Source organism: Procambarus clarkii, chromosome 18 (genome assembly GCF_040958095.1).
Source record: "Procambarus clarkii isolate CNS0578487 chromosome 18, FALCON_Pclarkii_2.0, whole genome shotgun sequence".
In the NCBI taxonomy this organism is placed as follows: Eukaryota; Metazoa; Arthropoda; class Malacostraca; order Decapoda; family Cambaridae; genus Procambarus; species Procambarus clarkii.
The window spans coordinates 26682738-26691282 of NC_091167.1; the positions used below are offsets into that span (position 1 = coordinate 26682738).

Sequence of the window (8545 nt, forward strand, 5' to 3'; positions counted from 1 at the left end):
CATTGGTGGTCTCAGAGCCAGTTAGCGGCTGATGCTACACTGTCTGCCAGTCTCTTGACGTTGATGTGTACTACACCCTGCACGGTCCCACGAGCCAAACTAGACAGATGCTGAGAAATAATTAGACTTTCCACCAAGTCTGTCATACGATCACTGTGATGAAAACTTGAGATTATTCACCTGGGCCAAGATACCTCAGTATTCACCAAATGGTGGTGGAGTTGGGTCAAGTGGCTCACCAGCATGGAGTGTTGATCTTAGTGTTGAGAGAGCAAGTAATCTGGAGGCTAAGTCACGTGCTGTGAGACTCGACCCATGCCTCGCCACTCTCCGCCACACACCCCATGCAAGGTACACGAGTCCTCGTCCGTGACCACAAGAGTTTAAACAGTTAAGTGCTACTTGCAGAGGATGCTCTTGCGGGGCGATATGGGTGGAGGTATTACAGCAGCAGCCAGCCACCTCGGCCATAGTGACTGTCTTCCCCGTACCATTTAGAGCATCTTGTAATTCGTCTCAAGTTGCTGGAGTCATCACGGAAGATGTCCACAGTTGCCGCCCCTACACCTGCTTCGAGAGGGAGGTTGTGGCCCTTGCAGTGTGCTGGGGCCAGATTCACGAAAGCACTTACGAACGCGTACATCTTTTCTCAATCTTTGGCGGCTTTGTTTACAATTATTAAACAGTTAATGAGCTCCGAAGCACCAGAAGGCTGTTTATAACAATAACAACAGTTGAATAGGAAGTTTTCATGCTTGCAAACTGTTTAATAAATGTAACCAAAGCCGTCAAAGATTGAGGAAAGATGTACACGTTCGTAAGTGCTTGCGTAAGTGCTTTCGTGAATTTGGCCCCTGGCAGCCTGGCTCTCCCTCTTACCAGAAGTAACCGACGCGTTATCACAATGTCTTCTACCGTTTGACATTGATAAAACATTATTATCAGTATTATTACCCTTTGTCTTGTCTATCTGTCCAATGAAGATTCCAGGTATCAACCGGGCTGTTGGTGCTGGCAGTTAGCAGGCCGACTTAAGCGTTGCAGCCCGGCTGATCAGGTAATGGAGGACCTTATTATCAATCTCCCAGTTGAAGACAAATATGGGCTGTTGGTAATTCCATTATATTTGAAAGCCGGATAGACAAAGGAAAGGACATTCTCAGGGGAAAGAGCGAAGCCATGATGACTATATACTTCGGAGTGAAGGAACGACGACAAGCCACTTGAACCATCGGGGATCGAACATGGACCTGCTAGAAGCAAGGACGCCGCTGTACCGAACCAGTCTAAGAGAACAGACAAGGGGTACAGAAAAGAAGATTGCCCTTATAGAACCTTTAATTCTTAGTGGGGGATATATTGGTTCACTAACGAAACCTGTACATCTTGCCTCAATCATGACGGCTTTGTTTACAACTATTAAACAACTTTAAAACTTCCCAACTCCAGGTTATTATTGTTACAGACACCCTCGTACAGTACTTCACGGTTCATCAAGGTTAATATACGTAAACAAAGCTGCCATGAATGAGCAAAGATATACAGGCTTGCAGGCGAGGAGTCACAATAACGTGGTTAAGGTATGTTGACCAGACCACACACTACAAGGTGAAGGGACGACGACGTTTCCATCTGTACTGGACCATTCTCAAGTCGACAATCGACTTGAGAATGGTCCAGGGCGGACCGAAACGTCGTCGTCCCTTCACCTTCTAGTGTGTACTCACCTAGTTGTGCTTGCGGGGGTCGAGCCCTGGCTCTTTGGTCCCGCCTCTCAACTGTCAATCAACAGGTGTACAGGTTCCTGAGCCTATTGGGCTCTATCATATCAACACTTGAAACTGTGTATGGAGTCAGCCTCCACCACATTGCTTCCTAATGCATTCCATTTGTCAACCACTCTGACACTAAAAAAGTTCTTTCTAATATCTCTGTGGCTCATTTGGGCACTCAGTTTCCACCTGTGTCCCCTAGTGCGTGTGCCCCTTGTGTTAAATATCCTGTCTTTATCTACCCTGTCGTCCCTGTCTTCACCGTAGCAGCTGTCTAACTCCCAGGTACCTAGTTACTGTGTGATCTTGTCAATATACAGGCTTCGTAAATGGTTGCATAAATTCTTGGCGAATCCATACCTAACATTGTCCAGGTATATGGCGTAGAGGTGAGACTGTTAAGGGGCTTTGAGACCCCTGTCAGTGGTTAAGGTGGTGGAGGGGGGGTAGGGGGGGGGGGGGACACAGCTGGTGAATGCTCTCTCTCTCTCTCTCTACACATTCTCCACCTTAGTCACTTCTTCCTTACAAGGAGACGCTGGCACGGTGCTACGGAGTGCCAGTGCAAGCAACACACAGGGCCTCGTGGGCTTGGCACCTCTGAGTCAACAGGATAATTGCATCCATCCTGCAGTCGTCTTATTGTAGGTGCGGCGGCTACTCTATTGTGATCTTTATAAGGTGTTATTATTATTATTATTATTATTATTATTATTATTATTAATGTCTTCGCACATACATAATAACATAGGATAAAAAACCCACAATTGTGTATTTGTGAAATATATATATATATATATATATATATATATATATATATATATATATATATATATATAATATATATATATATATATATATATATATATATATATATATATATATAAGGAATTTACATCAAGTCTTTTCACATTCTCCTGATTGTTTTGTCCAGGTTTGAGTGTGTGGTGAGGACCAGACTTACATCTCAACGACTAATGAGGCTGTTATCTTGAGTCCTGTCCTGTTATCAGGACTTATCAGGATTGATAACAAAACAGGACCCAGGATAACAGCCTCACTAGACGTTGAGATGTAAGTCTGGTCCTCACCACACAAGTCTGGTCCTCACCACACAAGTCTGGTCCTCACCACACAAGTCTGGTCCTCACCACACAAGTCTGGTCCTCACCCTCTGGTCCTGGATCGAACCCTGAACCTCAGGACTATACGAATCCGAAACGCTGTCCACCCAGCTGTCAGACGCCCTAAAACTTTGTCACCGCCCAACGTGGGGCTCGAACCCACGACCCCGAGATTAAGAGTCTCGTGCTCTACCGACTGAGCTAGCCGGGCTTGACAACGTTGTCAACCTCTGTCCCCGTCCCGTCAACGGAAGAGCAGTTCCACGGCCCATGACGACCCTTTTCCACCACCACCGAGGGGTTATCTTGTCTTGAGATAAGATAACAGCCTCATTAGACCCACCCCAGGTACCCACAACCAGACTTCCATACCAAGAGTATTGAACGTAAAATCCTAAGTATGGTACCTGGAGTACCAGACTTCTTACATGCGGTACCAGGAGTACATTAAGACTTCCAACGGCGACACCCAGTGGTGCCTGGTAGCCCCCAGTGGTACCTGGTAGCCCCCAGTGGTGCCTGGTAGCCCCCAGTGGTGCCTGGTAGCCCCCAGTGGTGCCTGGTAGCCCCCAGTGGTGCCTGGTAGCCCCCAGTGGTACCTGGTAGCCCCCAGTGGTGCCTGGTAGCCCCCAGTGGTACCTGGTAGCCCCCAGTGGTGCCTGGTAGCCCCCAGTGGTGCCTGGTAGCCCGAAGTGGTACCTGGTAGCCCCCAGTGGTACCTGGTAGCCCCCAGTGGTGCCTGGTAGCCCCCAGTGGTGCCTGGTAGCACCCAGTGGTGCCTGGCAGCCCCCAGTGGTGCCTGGTAGCACCCAGTGGTGCCTGGCAGCCCCCAGTGGTGCCTGGTAGCCCTCAGTGGTGCCTGGTAGCCCCCAGTGGTGCCTGGTAGCCCCCAGTGGTGCCTGGTAGCCCCCAGTGGTACCTGGTAGCCCCCAGTGGTGCCTGGTAGCCCCCAGTGGTGCCTGGTAGCCCCCCAGTGGTGCCTGGTAGCCCCCAGTGGTGCCAGGCAGCCCCCAGTGGTGCCTGGTAGCCCCCAGTGGTGCCAGGTAGCCCCCAGTGGTGCCTGGTAGCCCCCAGTGGTGCCAGGCAGCCCCCAGTGGTACCTGGTAGCCCCCCAGTGGTACCTGGTAGCCCCCAGTGGTGCCTGGTAGCCCCCAGTGGTGCCTGGTAGCCCCCAGTGGTGCCTGGTAGCCCCCAGTGGTGCCTGGCAGCCCCCAGTGGTGCCAGGCAGCACCCCGAGGCGACACCACCTATGAGCCCCAGAGCGAGCACCCCACCACACCACCACAGAACACGGCGAAAGGTAAAAACAAGTCTATGAATCAACCCATCGCGGGCGTGGGCGGGCGCGGTAGATGGGAGACCGTAATGAGGGCAGGTTTAGGGCGTGGTGGGGACGTGGGCGTGGTGGTGGTGACGATACGGGGGCGTGGTTGGGGCTCGTGGGCGTAACCCGACATCACAGCAACAATTTCCAGGGGGGCGCCTGAGGGCCGAGGTTACAACCCAGATTATATATTTTTTCCATTGCTTCACACCCCATCCCACCCATAGTTCATGGCACAGTGTAGTGCTATCCCACGATCTCCCCAGAGACGATAGCCTAACCGTTCAGCACTGTCAGTTATCACTTACTGAGTATACCCGCCTTGGAGCCTCCACCACTTCCTTCTTACGTCAGGTCAGGTCGAACTGGGAGGACTTGGTTTGTTAAAGAGTGCTGGCCAAGCTACCTCACGTCCAAGGAAAGGCCAAGGGGGGTGCTGGGATGGGGGGGGGGAGACGAGAGAGAGGGGAGGGGTGGTAGGGAAGAGAGAGAGAGAGGAGGGAGGGAGAGGATAGAGAGGTGAGAGAGGTATACAGTGCACCTGGGGAGAGAGAGAGATAGAGTGAGAGAAATCAAGAGAGAGACATTATCGTGGGACGGAACCTGATCTGGTCATTGTTAGCGTGGGAGAGGAAGGATCCCCTCCCGTCAACGGAAGGGCAGTCCCACTAACTTAAGGCCCACCACGACCCCTCTCCCACCACGACCCCTCTCCCACCACGACCCCTCTCCCACCACGACCCCACGCTCACATTACCACTCACTTTAACAAACAAACAAAAATGATCTCCGCAGGAAAAGTTACGAGCGGAACCTATTGGGAACATTCTCCAAGGTTAACCATCCGGAACATTCTTGTTAAACGCTCGATAACAACACCCCGGTGCACGTGACCCCCCAGCGACCCCCAAACATCCCAGGGTAGGTGACCCCAGCGACCCCCAAACACCCCAGGGAAGGTGACCCCAGCTGGAACTTGGATCCCATCCCAATATTCTCACCGGTCCCTGGTGTCGGGATGCTGCTGGGACGTCCCGAAGTCACCTGGGATGACCCGAGGTCACCTGGGATGACCCGAAGTCACCTGGGACACCCCGAGGTCACCTGGGATGCTTTGAGAGGTCTCAACAAACGCACCATATGAGCCGTCGGGTCGTCAACATGACTTGTATCCATGCTCAGGTGGCGTCAGTCCTCATTCTGTGGCTATACGTTTTGACTTGATTAAACGACTCGTAACTTTACAAGACAGAGAGAGACGTAGATGATCAGTGTAAAAATAAACATGAACGCAACATAGCGACCGTAACGAAGGGGGTATATATATATTCTTGGTGTATATATTTCGCTTCTTGGTGTACATTCACCGAAAGTTTACTAAGGTCCCGGACCTTAGTTCAGGCGTAAAGTATTCTTGGTAGATGGTCAGTAAGGTATTGTGGTGGCCCTTAAGAACGCTGCAGAGGTTGTTAACTGTTAAGTCTAACGCTTAAACCCGACCCTAACCTGCAAGAAGAATGATGATCTACATCACCCTTGCCGTGGGGAGGCCTCCCTCAAGCCTGGTGTAAGTTGTGTAACTAAATATCATTCTGGCAAAGTGTTTGAAGTAAGAGATACAAAGTGACCAATGACACCCCCCCCCCTTACTACCCACTACTGTGTAATCAGGGGAGACAATTAGGCACTGTTAAATGTTTCAACCTCGGCCAGATAGATGTAATTAGTGCCACGGCTCTCAAAAAGTTATTACGGGGCTATTCATGCCCGTGCCACCTCCTGGTTGGCTTAATCTTATTCTCTCAAAAGTTATAAATATAAAATAGCGTATTGAAGCTTTGATTTGTGAAAATAAGTTATTTACACTGTGAGCAGCAGGGCGGTCACCACAGCAGGCGCGCCCACACACACTGTGAGTACCTCCACACACTGTGAGTACCTCCTCCACACACTGTGAGTACCTCCTCCACACACTGTGAGTACCTCCTCCACACACTGTGAGTACCTCCTCCACACACTGTGAGTACCTCCTCCACACACTGTGAGTACCTCCTCCACACACTGTGAGTACCTCCTCCACACACTGTGAGTACCTCCACACACTGTGAGTACCTCCTCCACACACTGTGAGTACCTCCTCCACACACTGTGAGTACCTCCTCCACACACTGTGAGTACCTCCTCCACACACTGTGAGTACCTCCTCCACACACACCTAATTACCTGACTAACGAGTAATTAAGGAGCACGCTTCGTTAGGGTGGCCGACCCCCCCCCCCCGAGGCTACAAGCTCTCCCTCACTGTACTTGTTGTCTCTCATGACTACCTTCATCTCTTGCCTCAATTTTTTTTTTAATTTTGCCCCGAGGGGGCGAGTTTATTGGGCAGCGTCACTCATGCTGTGAGGGGACACGCCGCCATAGTGACAGTATTGGGCAGCGTCACTCATGCTGTGAGTGGACACACCGCCATAGTGACAGTATTGGGCAGCGTCACTCATGCTGTGAGTAGACACGCCGCTATAATGACAGTATTGGGCAGCGTCACTCATGCTGTGAGTGGACACACCGCCATAGTGACAGTATTGGGCAGCGCCACTCATCCTGTGAGTGGACACACCGCCATAGTGACAGTATTGGGCAGCGCCAGTCATCCTGTGAGTGGACACACCGCCATAGTGACAGTATTGGGCAGCGCCACTCATCCTGTGAGTGGACACACCGCCATAGTGACAGTATTGGGCAGCGCCAGTCATCCTGTGAGTGGACACACCGCCATAGTGACAGTATTGGGGAGCGCCAGTCATCCTGTGAGTGGACACACCGCCATAGTGACAGTATTGGGCAGCGCCAGTCATCCTGTGAGTGGACACACCGCCATAGTGACAGTATTGGGCAGCGCCAGTCATCCTGTGAGTGGACACACCGCCATAGTGACAGTATTGGGCAGCGCCACTCATCCTGTGAGTGGACACACCGCCATAGTGACAGTATTGGGCAGCGCCACTCATCCTGTGAGTGGACACACCGCCATAGTGACAGTATTGGGCAGCGCCACTCATCCTGTGAGTGGACACACCGCCATAGTGACAGTATTGGGCAGCTCCACTCATCCTGTGAGTGGACACACCGCCATAGTGACAGTATTGGGCAGCGCCACTCATCCTGTGAGTGGACACACCGCCATAGTGACAGTATTGGGCAGCGCCACTCATCCTGTGAGTGGACACACCGCCATAGTGACAGTATTGGGCAGCGCCACTCATCCTGTGAGTAGACACGCCGCCATAGCAGCATGTCCAACACTCCCCAATAGGAAGAAAACCCGCTGGGTTGTTCATCCTGTCACTTGTACCCAGACACAGCTGGGACTTGCTTAACTCATGTCTCAACACTCACTGTGTGCAGTTATCTAACTCTTGGTTAGCCTCTCAACCTCCTTGTCTATGCTGTTGTTAAAGATTCGCTACTTGGAACAAAATGTTCAAAGTAGCACGGGCTATGGTGAGCCCGTAGAGCCCTTGTCTACATCTGAAGGTGTGTAAACAATCTACCTCAATTACTTCACTTCTTAGTACATTCCCGTTGTTTGCTGCTGTGGAGCTCAACACAAGGTTCATAACTCTGTGAGAGAATCGGGAACACATTTTTTAATCTGTCATCTTGTTCGTTAACCAACTATGCCAAATAGTTCGTCCCTTTCAGTCTTTAATTAAGTATTTTGTATGTGGTGATCATGTCTTTTTCCTCATTCTCAGTAACGTGCATGTGTGTATGTGTACTCACTTCACCTAGTTGTGTTTGTGGAAGTTGGGCTTCGGCTCACTGATCCTGCCTCTCAGCCGTCAATCAACTGGTGTACAGGTTCCTGAACCTAATGGGTTCAGTCATATCTACATTTAAATCTGTAAATCGAGTCTGCCACTATGAAATGTGATAGTGATTTATAGTACTTAACAAATGGAATGCACTTCACTGTCTTGTGCATTCCATTTCTTAACTACTCTGACACTGACATTTTTTTCTAACGTCTCTGTGACTCATCTGGGTACTAAGTTTCCACTTGTGTCCCCTTGTTCGTGTCCCACCCGTGCTGAAGAGTTTGTCTTTGTCCACCCCGTCAATTCCCCTCAGAATTGTGTAGGTGGTCTACACTAGCCGGGCTCTATATATACTTCAGTGGGTCGTTGTTTACACTAACATTGATGCCAACGAGGGTAAACCTGTGAGAGGCAGCGCCACTCAGAGGCAGAGGCCAGGTGGCACATCTGGCTAGTCAGCCTGGAGAGTTTACACTTAAGTCTGCAGGAAAGTGTCTCCACTCT

General features: G+C 50.7%; 1 protein-coding gene and 1 non-coding gene across 3 annotated transcripts in view; both read right to left on the reverse strand.

Annotated features, from left to right (window-relative positions):
• The window catches only part of LOC123754332 (uncharacterized PE-PGRS family protein PE_PGRS54), a 139575-nt gene that overhangs the window by 72076 nt on the left and 58954 nt on the right, over positions 1–8545 (reverse strand). The gene's annotated exons all lie outside the window — the stretch shown is intronic.
• Positions 3035–3107, reverse strand: TRNAK-CUU (transfer RNA lysine (anticodon CUU)). The gene has a single exon. It is a non-coding gene; the product is annotated as a tRNA-Lys (tRNA).